The sequence below is a fragment of the Pogoniulus pusillus genome, chromosome 17 (genome assembly GCF_015220805.1).
Source record: "Pogoniulus pusillus isolate bPogPus1 chromosome 17, bPogPus1.pri, whole genome shotgun sequence".
NCBI lineage: Eukaryota > Metazoa > Chordata > Aves > Piciformes > Lybiidae > Pogoniulus > Pogoniulus pusillus.
Window position 1 is genome coordinate 19,552,023 of NC_087280.1, and position 15,428 is coordinate 19,567,450.

General features: G+C 38.2%; 1 long non-coding RNA gene across 1 annotated transcript in view; it reads right to left on the reverse strand.

Annotated features, from left to right (window-relative positions):
* Positions 1–14,603, reverse strand: part of LOC135183152 (uncharacterized) — a 198,239-nt gene extending 183,636 nt beyond the window's left edge. Inside the window, exon 1 of the long non-coding RNA XR_010305426.1 lies at positions 14,473–14,603. This is a non-coding gene — a long non-coding RNA (uncharacterized LOC135183152). The remainder of the gene's footprint in view (positions 1–14,472) is intronic.
* Between the last annotated feature and the right edge of the window lie 825 nt (positions 14,604–15,428).

A 15,428-nucleotide genomic window follows, 5' to 3' on the forward strand; every position in this document is an offset into this window, starting at 1 on the left:
AGTGTCCTCCTCAGCTCCCACAGCACTACTTCTTTTTAAGTCACCATGGAAATCACCACTACCCTGCCTACACCTCAGACCTTTACCTTTACAGACAACTTTGCCCTAAGTATTTCTAAAACTTGTAGCCTTAACTGTTCTAGCTAAAACTGTTGTCACCTTGCAATATGATTAAGGAAATATCTTTCTCCTCAGTTTTGACAATTGCAACCTTGTCCTGCTCGTATTTTTTCAGAACATTTCCATAAAGATCACTTTTTCTGGCCCATTGCTTTGACCATGTCACCCCTTTCTTTACATCCCTCTGCTGCCCTTCCTCCATCAAACTGCATCAAACATAAGCTACTTGTCTTCATTTTCAAGGCCCTTCAGAAATTATACCTGTGCTTCCAATCATCTCTTTCTCTTTGTCAGGATTCTGAACCTCATCTCCAAGGAGCCAATAATGCCAGCCTCCATCACACACTTGTTATATTTTTCAAACAAGCACCTTTCCACTGTCACACGTGCTGCCCTTCACTCTTGGGAGAAAACATCTAGAGAGATGTTTTACATTATACATCTTCAAATCCTTCTTAATTTTTTCCTTCCCCACCCCCCCACCCCCTGAAGTCTGTAAAAGCCCTGAGAAGTGTCCAGCTGCTGCTAGGATAAGACCACTGCCAAACATGCTAACTGGTATTAAGCTATTCATTGTAAATCCTTTTTTGTATGCAGGTATCACCTCCCCTGCAACACGTAAGTTGTAAGCTCTTGGGGTATGGATTGTCTTTTTGATCTGTGTTTGCACAGTGTGTAGCACAACAGAGTCTTGACCCCTACCATATTCTATGGAAATAAAAAAAGAGTGGCGAATGGAACGTTATAGAAAGGGTTAATCAGTTTACATCAATTAGTTGGTAACTAGATACCTTTCTGGGACAAATTACAGGCTAATTAGACTGTCTTAATGATGTCATGTTTCCATCTTGCACTTAACAAGTAAAGTGCATTGTAGTGCCCTGCTGAGAGAAGCATGTGGGTGGAGCTTCTGTAAAACTGACTTTTTTCCCCCCCTCTAGTTTTGAAGTTTTCATTATATTTTTTCCTTTTTAAATATTCATCTTAGCAAAACATACATATATATATATATATATATATATATATATATATATGATTTTAAAATAAAAGCAATACTCTTCCAAAGTAGTTTTCTCCTAGTTCTAGTCTGAATTTGCCTTTTAGGCTTATGGATGCCTTCAGAATATGACTACACAACTGTGTTCTGTTTCTTCCAGGGTTTGGAGTTCTGTTTTGTGTATTTTTGAATACTTTTTTTCCCTGCCAAGAGGTTTTTTTCGTATTTGCTCCCACCTGCTTCTACAGTTATTAATCAAAAAAAACTCAGCAGAAGTAAATACAATTAATGACTTGAGGCCAAAGAAGTTATTTCTTCAGGGTGGTAAATGGTTTGATGTACATTGTTTTCTCACTGATGTTATCTAATTAATAATAATAATACAGTCAATAATTAACAATGTATTGAGTCATCATCAACAGTAGTTAGCACTGAAACATTACTCTCCACACTGAAACTTCTCTGCAAGCCAGCTGTTATATAAAAATATGCTGGGAGTTAAGGAAATTGTCTGTGTTGTTCTATCCACAAGCTTTCGTTTCTGTTTGGAAGGTATGTGGCTGTGGTTTGCGGAATACTCTTTGTATTTGGAGCAAAACAGAACTCACAGAACATAAATGTGCAGAGACACACATGCAGATAAAAGCAGATGTATTTAAGGCTGTATTTTACTACTTATCACATCAACTATCTTTTGAACCTTTTTGATCTATAGATCACCACTGAACCATCGCCTCTAGAAACTCTCGGAATGGTTCCCTCTTGCCAAAGATGACAGCCTTAATGGCCAGACAATCAACACAGAGTTAGTAAACTTTCATCCCTTCAAGACTTTTTTTTTTTTTTAAACTCCCCTGTGACCATAATGTTTATAAATTTCCACATGAAGTTTCAGTAATCTGTCTTGTCTTCCTTGCAGATTGCATTTCATCTGCATTGGCTACCTGGAAGGGAATTAATTTATGCACCATAGCTTAGATTTTGTCATGACCTTGTGAGTGGTCTTTTGGAGGTACCAGCCACAAGCTCATAACCTCTCAGATCTTGTTGTGAAAAACAATTGACATTAAACAATGAAAATATTGAATATATGCTGCTAATAATCAATTAGGAATTTTAACTCTTGGTCACACACTCTTCTGCTGCAGGACTTTTAAATGCTTATTAATACTGGCTCTTTTTCTTAGTCTTTCAGTTTGTTTCAATGATAACAGGGATATCTTGTTTGTCTGTATTTCCTTCTCAGAGGATTAGTTTTTTCTGCAGGGGTTGTTCATATTCTGGAAACAGTGCCTGTTGTTGTAAGTTTTCATAGCAATGCTCCAAATACCCAAGGAGGGCACAAGGACACAAACCACACCGCAGAGGACAGGTGCAGCAATAAGTTTTGGTATGGGGACTGACCTGTGTTAACAATCCCTGCTAGCTCCAAAGTCCATGCAAATGCAGAGAAATTCCAGTTGGCTTGATTTCAGGAAAAGTGGCCTAAACTAGGTTAAATATTTAGAGTTTACTTGAGACTGCCATATGCGCATGCCTCATTACCACAGATCAGCTGCTGATGCAGCATTTTCTACAGTTCAGCTGTAAATAACTCCTCCTTATGAGAATTATCTTATCAAATAAAATTATCCTATTGTTTTAGCACTATCTTTCATAAACCCATCTAGTGCACCAGTTTAAAACCTGACACCAAGCAGTTATTTCTGCCTTTCCCATCTGTTGCATACAAGCCCTGTTAGATTTGTGAGAAGAATTTATGCACAGTCTATCTGAAAGTGAAAAGGGTAAGACAAAAAAATATCCATAATCCCCAGCACCCCAGAGACCTCACAATGGTCTTGTTCTGGCTGCATTCAATTGGAACTATCAAAGATTTTTCAGGAAAATTTCGTTTCTTGACATTCCCCAAAGGTTCACTGACATACTCTTTTCTGGTCAGAACAAACTGGGGGTGAGGGGGAGTGTGGGTTTTGCAAGGATTTCTGTGGCTATTTAGCCTCCTTGCTTTTATTTTCTCTCTCAGAGAAAGTCAAATATTGGTACTAATTATTTGAAGTCAAACTGGCAAAATTCAGATGACAACAGGTACAACAGCCAACATTATCACCATACTAAACTTAAACACTTGGGTATTTAAGTGATGAGCTGATACAGGTGATTTTACATCTGTAAATGCTGCAAAATACAGCATTTACAATGAAGTCCTACCCTAGCCACAATTTCCACCATAGCATGTTAAGAATAATATGTTAATGAATATATAGTAAGAAATTCCTTATCCTGACCAAACTACATTTAGGTAGAAATGACATCTGAGGGAAAGCATGGAGCTGAGACACTCCTTCTTTCAAGGCAGACAGCAGGTAGAAGGCAAGACATGAATACAACTGAAACATCTGCTTCTGACTTCTTTTTTTCTTTTCATTAAATCATACTCTCTATAAATGAGACTTAACTCATTCCCAAATGCATTAGATTAAATTCATGACTTGCTGAAGTGTTTTCACTTGACTTGGCAGGTCATATTTCAAACATAAAAGTCTCATCTGTATTCATTAATAAGTTATCTGAATATTTGTATTTGTAAACAAACGTTTCAGTGTATACTTGTACATTTCCTATAGTAACTATGTTAAATGAAAAAGTCTCAATTTATTAAGAGGCCTCAATTGCAAAAATTAATTTAAAACTTGCTCTCATGCTCAAGACCTGAATACCAGCATGAACAGGTAGTTCTATTGAACTGCTTTAAAGAAAAGGTTTAGAGTTTAGTGATATTCTTCAGTACTCCCATATCAGCAATTCAGTGCATAAGCAGAGTATCATTACCTACAGAAGATATTATCAATGGGCTGTATTGAAGAACCAGGAATTCAAAATGCAGGGTAAACCTAAGATAAAGTCTTAGTAATCCAACTTAGTCCTTAAGCAACACCTTTTCTTCTCCATGTAGAACAGGATGCAGTTAAATAGTACTGCTCACATTAAAGGAAAAAAACTAAACAGAAAAAAAAATTCACAACCCACACCAAATTTAGGGCATCAAAATTAATATCTTAATTACTGGTTCAGACCCTGAACAAGGCCTTCTGATTTCAGCTCATTAGCTGTTCTATTTTTGTGGGTGATGCAAAGAGGAAGAGGGCTACTAGTTTCACCAGAACAATGCCACAATACTTACAGAAACTGCAATATAGCCTCAAAAGGGCTACAAAGCTGCCGCTTCGCAGCAGTGTCCCATTCTTAATTAACATTTTTGGAAACACTGCAATTCAGCTGTATGGCCATTCCATCTCAATTGATAGCTGACTGAAAGTGGTTTTCACAGCTGGGCTGCCCATCCAATACCCAGGGAAGCTGCAATATCCCTAATTTTGCAGTGCTGTTTAAAGCTGTAATTAATATTTCTGGAACTACTGCATGGCAGCTCGATGACCAGGCCACCTCACTCGACAGCCAATTGGATCCTGTGTCAGAACTGAGCTCTAAACCTGGTGCACAAACCAGCATGAAGATCTAATGCTGCCACAAGTCAAAGCTTTGTCATCTCCGCAGGTTACTTCCGGAGCATCACTGGTACTTTATAGTTAACAGCAAGCCCTTAAAATTAGACTTTCTTAACAATGCTTTCTCCATGAAGCAAAGATTTATAGAAAATTCTCAGCAGGGCCCATCATCCTTCATTGCAGTTACAAGCCCCCAGCCACGTGTGGGGTTTTGCAATGCTCCCATCGGCTTCAGTGAGACCAGAACCAGTTTGTCAGCAGCGTGGTGTATACCCTTTACACCTCAGCTTTTAGAAACTGAGGTTTTAAAAGCTCCTGTAACTCATAACCAGGACAGTAAGAGCCCACTGCTGTACACAGTTGTCTGTAGACATCTGTACTCAAAGTAAGCATTATTAGGTCATTTAAAAAGAGGCCTCACACAGAAAGATATTAATAACTTCTGACAGAATCTGCATGGGTATTTAAAAAACTAAAAGACATTGTGAGAATTTCACCTCTGGGGTCTTTCTGTTGTATCTTGTTACAGGGTATGGGACATGAGACAGTGGAATTTTAAGCTAGGTGCATATTTTTAGATTTCTGCCAAATAACTAATATTTGTAAAGGACTATTGGGAAAACTAAGAAAAAAACAATATTTTTGGTGATATGACATGAAACATACTGCTGATAAAACCAGAACACACTCCAAATAAAAAGTTTGTGTAAGTGCTAATACATGTCATCTTTCAAAGCTATGCATTAGTGCCTTTTTACTCAAAGCAAATCAGGCAAAAATCATTATTTTCCCTTAGATTTCTGAAGTGCAGAGATCATACACAGCACAAGAGTTAAGTGAAACCTCATAAGAGGCCATAAAATAGAAGTCAGCTGTAACCCAAGTTGTGAATTTCATATTTGATGCTTTTTGTTATTTGTTCAGGGCTTGTTTCCCCTCTGCACAATTTACAAAGTATGTATTTGAGGCCACACAATTATCCACGTGCTTAATGCTTTTCAAGGCAAACTGCGTAAAAGAGGAATTTGTTCTATGCACATTCTGCTTTGTAACAAATATTATCTTGCTTGCTTTGTATCTCTTGTTATATTAATCTTGCTCTCCCGAAATGAGAAAGTGCCTCTGAGTTGGGTGGGGGATTGATTGTTTGTTTGTTTTATTCCTAACCACCAACCGAAACCAAAGGCATTAAAAGTGCCCAATGAGGGGAATGAGAGAAGATCACGAAGTCAGGCCACTAAACAAAACAAAAGTGTGTGTGTATGGGGGGAGGGAGGAGATTAATCTTATTAGGATCGTATATCATGAGGTTGTCAGGTGTGAAAGCAAACGAATGGCCTCTGTTTATCTGAGCTAAACCGTGTGGTTCACCAAAAGACTCACTCCAAGCAGGGTTGTGGTTTTTTTTTTTTACCCTTAATAAATTGGCTAAGTCGGTGCAGAATGTTGATAATGAAGTATGTGCAAGGGAGGTCTGAGCTCTTACCTTCCAATGTTTAGATGCAACCAAGCTTTTTCCTGGCCGCCCTCCCCCCCCCCCCCCCCCCCCCCCCCCCCCCGTTTTTTTATCACAGCTGATTCAGAAAGCCCTTTGGAAAGATGAAGTAGGTAGAAATCAAAATAAATGGATTCTATTAAAACCAGCAATGCATCAACTGCTTGATAAAGTGATTAATAAACAGCTTAGGATGGTGATTGATTAAACTCTTTAATCAAAGTGCTAAACTGACTTAATATGGATAGTTTCAACATGTTCAAAGTATACATTTTCTCAGCTGAGGGTTCAGAGTTGTTTATGTAACTTTTCTGAAGTGTACCCCATAGGTCTAACCTGCAGATAGCTAAGACAGCGGAATGTGTAAGTATTATAAAGAACCATATATATATATAACATTAGTCGCTGAAAGTTTGCAAGCAAATTATTCTGCTCTCACTGGACAGTATTTCTCCCACAGACTTTTAGGTGTGACATTGGTTTATATTATAATAGAACTTATGAGAGAGCACAGTACAAAATAAAAATCAGCTTTTTAATGATTCTGTTGAGCATGATAGGGCTAAAAATGAACGAGTATGGAATGTTAACATAACAGTGGCAGAATAGGATTACTTATGCATTTACTGCAAAAGAGCATTTCTCATTTGCTTCAGTATCTGATGTCATTTTACACATGATCCCTCATCATGTGGATTCATTGGCTCAATGCACTGCTCCAGAATACATAAGAGGATCTGCAGTTCTGACATAGGCACACATGTGCCCAGCCTCACCAGTCCTCATATTTCTTGCCAGTGTAGCACAACAGCTGTCATTCAGAATTATAAAATAAAAAGTTTTGAAGTATGGCCTGAATATATCAAAAAGCTAAAACCAACCTTCAGAGAAAATGCAAAACCAGATGCAGATTACTGAAGTCTGTCTTGCTCTTTATGCCACCACTGGGGGAGGGAGGAACCCTAACTTTCAAGAATGTCTAATAGGTTTGAACACTGAAATCTGGAATGCATTTTTTTTAGAACTGAAATTTAGGAGACCTTCATTCTCCAATTTTTAACTAACTGATGGCTATTAAAAATAAGAAGAAGCTGCATCTTAAATTGGGCATTCCACCTGGGAAAAGCAGAGAAATGCAAGAGTAAGAGCACCCACTGTGCTTACTTCAGCCTGAAGACTTGTCATAGATCTGAAAGTCTGGACTATAATCTAAATGCCTCTAGCTTTATAAAAAGTCATAAACGTTAGTATACTTTTAATGCACCATAACAATTTTTAAGCTCAACCTATCAATCACTGTTACATAGAGCCCTCTTCCTGCACACATGCCAAAGTGTTTCAGGTAGCAGCATAATTATCCTGTTATGAGCATATATAAAACAAACACCCCATATAAGACCTTGCAATAGCAAGGTGTTTCACTTTCAGAATCCCTGGAGGAGGGGGAAATTCTGCAAGAGAAAACTAATAATGTGTAATGGTCTGAGTGAATCTGCACAGGGGTTTTCAATAGTCTCGTCATTGTAAAATATATGGGACAAACAAATCACTTAAATAGCTTGGAAAGTGGCTGTGCAGTGTTTTATAAACAATCAATAAAGCTTTAAAATCAATATCTTGATGAACCACCAGCCAGTGGAGGTTATTAAGCAGAGTGACTTTTCTATAGGAATATACAATGGGAATAGCTATTTGAGAACACATTTAAGACTGCCTAGCTCCACCTCCCTCTTCCGCTGTTGAAGCAAGCCAGATATTTATAGGAAAAGCACCACTGTATGTACACAGTGCCATGTAACAGAGAAAGTTCCTTCGTACTACATTGCCATCTCAGCCCTAAGATATGAAGGCTAAAGCTTTACAAATAATTGTGTCTCTTTATCTTGGAGAAGATGAGACTAAGAGGTGACCTCATCAATGCTTATCATTATGTAAAGAGTGAGTGCCAGGAAGATGGAGCCAGGCTCTGCTCAGTGATGCCTGATGACAGGACAAGGGGCAATGGGTGGAAGCTGAAGCATAAGAAGTTTTCTTTAAACACGAAAAGGAATTTTTCCCATGTGAGGGTGACAGAACACTGGAACAGGCTGCCCTCTCTGGAGATATTCAAAACCTGCCTGAATGCGTTCCTGTGTGATTTGGTATAGGAGATCCTGCACTGGCAGAGGGATGGGACTGGATGAGATTTCGAGGTCCCTTCCAGCCCCTGACATTCTGTGTTTCTGTATGTTCTACAATTATTAGACACTCAGTTTCTCAGATACAGTGCTTTCATCCAGAATGCCAAAGGATGGAAGAGAGGCTGTTGCAACTACAAGCTTATTTATGAAGCAGCAATACATGAATGTTTATTTCATAAATTATAATTTAAAAGATCACTGAAGGAAATGGGGAACTTCCTTATCCAACAACAGAAATTCAGAAGACATTTGCTTATAGATGAAATCAAGTATAAGATGGGATAAGTGACAGACATAGATGCTACAGAAGGCAATTCCAGAATACAAAAGGCTGGAGTTGTCTTGTGTAAAGCCTGTCAGCATCATGCAAAATATGTTAAAAAGGAAAGTACATAGTTTGATAGTTACCACAACCTCTTATCCCAAGCCAACTTTTGGCAGTGGGGGGAGGTTGTTCTCGGATTTAAAAATGCCCTTGGAGTAAATTAAGATGAATTGACCTGATGCATTCAGTTTGTTAGAGCTGGTGAAAACTCTTGGTAATTGATTGGAGCAGAGGAAAAATGGGAAGACAAGAGAGAGAGTTAAGAAGTCAGAAGAATGGCATCACCACTCCTTGGATCCATAATTCACCTCATCACTATCAAAAGCAGTTTTGCAGAAGAGAGGTTAGATAATTGCATGCACAATTCTGGTGTGTCTGAGAATTACATTTGATACTTGTTGCTATTATTTTTTCAACATAAGTGTATATTTTAGATGATATAACAACACAATTAACATTGAACAATTACAGCTACTCAATCTCAATATTCAATAAGGGCATCATAATTTTGAGTTTTCCCTCTACTTACCTATTCTAGAAATCTCTATCTCATTTAAACTTGCATGTACTGTAACACCGATTCTTTTTAATTCTTTGTGTTATGGCAGGTTTTGACGAGTAGGTGATATTCAACAGAGCACATGTAAGACCTAGAGGGCCACGAAGAAAGGAAGATTCTTTCTCTCAGTTCTTTTATTATGCTTATTCCTACCATATCTGTTCACCTCCAATTACTCAGTGTGGAATTTATAGTTACGTGCACCCATATCTGCAAAAACTCCTTTTCACTGGGTAAGGAGAAAGGGTCAGAGATACAGCAGCATAAAGAGATTACAGCCATTCTCAGTCCCAGTGAGATTCCCCAGAACAATTTTTTTCTTGAGCGTAGACTTGGGACCAGCTTTGCAAATGACAGTACTATGAACCCAGGTTAAGTTCTGAATACTGTCAATTATCATAATAATATGAAAACAACTGCTTAACTAGGAGTTGAATGAAACATTTTCAATTTCTGTTATTTTATGCAACTGAATGTTTTGCCACATACAATTTCCAGGACCAATGGATCATAAAGCATTGGTATAGCACAAGAAAGCAGTTGGTCTTGCAATATTTACAGTGCCATTCAAAACAGAAAACACCAGAAAGTTAAGAGTCACCTTTGTCTACAGCCTCCTGTAATACCAAAGTATTTGGATTCATGTAGAACTTTCAAGTGAGATGCCTCTAGTATCAGCTGCAGCACCTTCATATGATCATGACACTTAGTAGGTTCCTAGCTTTTTCCTGCTACAGATGAGGCAAGAGAGCTGAGAGTTTTAGTGTTGGATTCATGTGACCTCAAATACAGACAAGTGATTCCTTAATATGGTGTCCTCTCTTTTTTGTGCTTACAAAAAAACTGGGAGGGACTTTTTAGGATATCAAGTAGTGACAAGACTAGGGGGAATGGAGAAAAGCTGGAGGTGGGAAGATTCAGACTGGACACGAGGAGGAAGTTGTTCAGCACGAGAGTGGTGAGAGCCTGGAATGAGTTGCCCAGAGAGGTAGCTGAGGTTCCATCCCTGGCGGTGTTTAAGGCCAGGCTGGATGAGGCTGTGGGCAGCCTGATCTAGTGTAGGGTGTCCCTGCCCATGTCAGGGGGGTTGGAGCTGGATGATCCTTGTGGTCTCTTTCAACCCTGACAGATTCTATAATAACACTAAGCACTTTCTATGTACAAACTGGCTCTTGGTGTGAGAGCAATAGACATCATATTTCACTCTCCAGCTTAAGCAGAAAACAATTGTTAGCATCTAAACCAAATGCCACAGTAGTCAAAATGAACCCACCCTCTTCACAGACTTTGAATATACTGGAAAGGCTTCATAGGGTCTTTGACTCTCTCACAAGACACTTAACATTCAGCATCTTCAATTCTCTGGTGCACTTAAAACTGCATGTTTGTCAGATTTTAACCAAAGAAATCCATTAAATTTTCCTAGGCGCAATGATAAGGCTTATCCTTATGTTTTTTTAGAGGAGTGGATCTTAGTACAGACAAGCACTTCATCTTCCAACGACAAGGAAAGTATGTGCTTTCTGTCATCTTTAAAGCATCCAGAATATCAAAGTTGAAAAAGAACTTTATCCCAATTCTTTTCCTTTTAAGGACAACTAGCGATTCCAGTACAACCAAACTATGAATTCCCCTTTATAAATGTATTGTATGAAGATGGGGAGACCCTATTTTTTATAAAGGAAACAATATTTCTGCATGTATATGTTCAGGGCTAACAAGCAACACCATCTGCAAGGCTGGAATATTTTCACACTCCTTTCTATTATACAAAACAATAAACCCTCTCCAGCTGATTTTACTCATTGTAGAACACAAATTGCCTATAAAAGACCTCAGGGTATGAGAAGACACTTATCAAACAGATATTACACAGGCTTTCATACCAACTATGCTATCAACTACACAATTTTAAATATATTAAAGATAAAAAAGTATCAACAAACCTGCTTTTTATGGTTATAATAATCACAATCTGAAGCATCTTTGTAAAGCCAATGCTCAGGATACTGATCTGTCTCACTTTAGGTCTGAGATAGCATCTGCTTCATGCTAGGTGCAGAAGTAAATTTTCATTAAAAGAGCTGAAAAGGAAATTAACTAATTTTTAAGGTGTAAAAAGGGAATACTTTCACCTGGATGTAACAGATGCTATAAAAGAACATCAAAAAGCTGCAATTTTTGCATACGTTCAATGTGTAAAAGTAAGCATACTACTAAAGGAACTGTGTTAACATTTTGACGCAGAGTCCCACATCCAAAAGTCACATTCATTGCTAATAAAGAAGTGGTTATTTGGCACTCCTGAAGTAACTGGTTTCCATGAAGGAACTCCCTTTGACTGCAAGATCTTCTCTACACAAGTAATTCTGTACATCAGACCCTCTTTTAAAAATGAGATCTTCAGGAAGCAACAGACTTAGAACAAACCAGATCAGCGTCATCAATCCATACTGCCCAGGAACAATCAGCCATTAATTTCAGCAGTAGAGGTTAGTTTTATTTCAATCACTTTCTTTTTAAAGCATGACAGTTAAGTGTCACAGAAAAGACTAACCATGGAGTTCTCCACAACCTGAAATTCAACTTCCTTGTTCTTACAGGGAAGCAATTAAGATCCAATCATTTTCAATGCATCATAAATAATCTTCACACTTGCTGTTAAGTTAATTAATATAATCAGTAATGCCAAACGCATCAGAATGAAACTTATTTTGCAAACATGCAAAATGTTCTGCCTCATTGCCTCTCTATCAAAATTAAATGTCATTTTTCCTAACAAGTTTCACAAAGTTTTAATTTCAATCCCTTTTGATCACAAATCCCACTAAAAAAAAAAAAGAAGAGATAAAACTAGTCCAAAGTATAGTTACATTGTGTTTTTTCTAACAGAGTCCAAGTGTCATGGGAACACTACTTGAGCACTTAAAGCCTGATTCTTCAAAAAAGTTCTGGGGTCAAGTTACTTATGTCCTTAAGTGTTTCATAGCAAAGTATTGGGTATTATTCATTGACCTTTGCTGAATTGCCAGAAATTGCTTTTATGTGAAATGGAAGTAGATGGCTAAATTGTTCATTACTATCAATGCAAGCAAAAAAAAAAAAAAAAAAAAAATCATCATCTATAACAATTACAGGCAGAAAAAAAACCCTGTAACATGCAAGAAGTGAAATCTCACTTTTGGAATCGAAAATTCACAGCTATTTTGCTTACCATAGACTTTTACTTGGCTTTCTGTGCACAGAGTGAGAGCTCAGCTCACACATTCATATGATAATTGCTCAAAACCAAAAGATACAGAGAATAATCATAGGGTTTATTTTGTGGTCTTCTGCACCCTGGGAAATCCAAGAGTAGAGAGGTTCACAGGCTGAGAGGCACCACCGGGATGCTGTCAACTAAACAGGGGAACAGTGAATCTATCTGTGCCTGACCTATTAACCACATTTTGAGGTCTAGTCCAGCCTCTTTCAGGCATGCCACAAACAAATCCTTCCACCTGGAAGCTGTCTACAAAGTTTCATGCCTAGCAGCAGAGAGTTGAGTTCTTACAAATGCTACATTACTCGCTGTCTGATTTCCTGTATTGCATCAATATCTAACACACACACAAACATTCATTAGATGATAGTGAGGATTCTGCCAAAGCAATAAAATAAACATCATCAGGATGCTTATTATTTTGTTTCCAATCCTAGGGCCAAAACAGCTCCCAAAATCTGGCAACTTTATGCACTGTAACAAGTAGTCTTGTAGGAAACTTCCACAGGGAGACTTTCATTTTCCTTATGCATTCCTAGGAAACCAAGGATAATGAAGACAGTAACAAAGTTGCAAGGGCGCTCCTCCACAGGATAACAGCTTGCGGGTTTCGAGTAGTTCCTGTCTACATACTGTGTTTGTTTGTTCAAGACTTTAAAATACTCAGGAAAATTCTTATAAAGAGCACATGGAGCACACAAATTCTCCTTTCTGTTTAATAGCTGTGTACATACCACAGGTTTTAACAAATTACTCTAATTGCAAACCTTCAAGTAAAATTGCTAGCCAATAGACCACGTCAGTTATTCCTCACATCATCCATAGCAAGTATTGCACAATAAGTAGTTCACAGGTGAGTTGAGGCCTTTGCTGTTAAGACGCAGGTCTTTGTGACAACAAAACAAAACATCCATCCTTCAACATAAAGTAAGTTTTCTTTCAGAATTCTCAATCCTGCTCACCATCACCTAGTGCATCTACTATAAAACCAACAACAACTTGTCTGGTGGCCTTCAGGAATTCAAGTTTCTTCTGCATTTCAAGAGAGGAAAAAAATGCTCCTTATACAGTATTTTAAAATATATTAATTTACTCTTGCTCACAAATAAAAATCCGGGGTGAAACAACCAAAAATAGCCCCAAGTGATTTTAATAGTTCTAAAGCTCTACATCACAAATTTGTTCGCTATCAATGGATTCTGAATCTTTCTACAAGGCTTTAAAATACAATTAAAAAAAAAATAATGCTCATAGCCATTTCTATGAACTCCATTCACACAAGTGTTCAGAAACCAGGCCCAAAGGGAAATGAGCAGATCTAATCAAAACCTCAACTGCTTCTAATTTACAGACAAGTTCTTCCCCTATTCAGGTAAGGCCCATCTTCATCAACCTCTCCAGAATGATAGGAAAGAGATTCATCCAGATTTGAGCTCACAAGAACAAAGCCAAGTCAATGCTGAAGCTGTTGGGCCTGAATTATTTTTCTTCATTGAACACCACATAACCCAGGTTATCTAAGCAAAATCCATCCAATGAAAGTTAACCCAAATCCTAATTCTTCCTGGAAATAAATCATGCTTTAAAATTAGTATTGCTTGCCCATTAGCTGCAAATCCTGCAGAATGTGATCTTAATAGCAAGTTAACTCAAACAGCAGGCAGCACATCATGTTGCTAATACATCAGAGCTGCTTCCAGCAGCCTTTTTCTTATTGGGTGGGGGTCTGCATTCTTTTGTTGGGTTCCCTCCTGCCCTCTCAAAGTCACTTTCACATTAGAAACAATTTACCTCTAGCCAGGTTTTAAATCAGTGGTTCCCTGTCAGTGAGCATTTGCTTTTAAGTAATGATTCTATTTTAAATACATACAAGTCAATAAAAAGTAGGATAAAGGATGTGAACTGAAGCTGAAGTTTTGAAGAGCAAACACAAACTACAGAACATATCTTCAGAGTGTGCCAGCACTCCATGCACCTTTGCCACAACCTTTTATTTTTAATACAAAAAAATAGTACTGAACTCACCCATTGTTCCAGAATCCAATTCAAAGTCCTCCAGTAATACCTTTCCTCCAGGAAGACCTGACTTGCACTTCTGTAGCTAACTACAGTGCAGAGTTTATAATGCTGTTCTACCTCTCCTTGCAGGAAGGAAATGTACTGCAAGTAATGCTGGGATGAGCACAGGTTTAAGTTGATGGAACTGAATATTGTCAACACCTGCTGAAGCTTGGAGCGAAGAGAGACAAGGTGGAGAGCAAGTGCACTCAGTGCTTAGTCTCTACCACTTTATTTTGAGGTGCATCTCTATTGTCCAGAACATGGGGAACGGACAGCCTTCTAGGATAAGCATGGCTGGAGTAACAAGAAGAAAGGGCTAGCAGAAAATTAGTTCAGGGAAACTGCATCAAATGGCACACATTATCTTTTCTAATTAAAAAAAAAAAAAAAAAAAAAGCTAATCTCCTGACACAAGCACAGATCCATCAGGAAAGGTGACCAGGCATTACTTCTGTTGAGACTGTGATAGAACCAGCATGAAGCCCATTGGCTGTCTCAAGGAAAGGTAGATGTTTTGGACCTTCTCAGAGAAGTTACTCTGTTGTAACACTGGATTTATTTTTTTGTCATGGAATTAATTCACCTCAAAAAGGATAAAACCTGCTCAATCAACCACATAGACCTGAGAAGAGGCTCCTGAATCGTAGCACCAGTAAATACAGGCTCTCATACTTCTTCAGCAAGTGTGAAAAAGTTAACACCACCTAAATTCCAAATACACAGAGGCCAAGAATGTTCGCTGACTTCTTGCAGGAGCAGAATCTGGCCCAGATACATGAAACACTTTAAAAGAAGCCTTGACTTGCAAGAAGGATCAGTCGAGACAAAAGTATTTGAGTCAGGGCATTGCTAGACAGTCTTGCTGGTTGTCAGATCTGCAGTGTAATGACATGTCAATTTGATTCCTTTTGTGAGTGAGC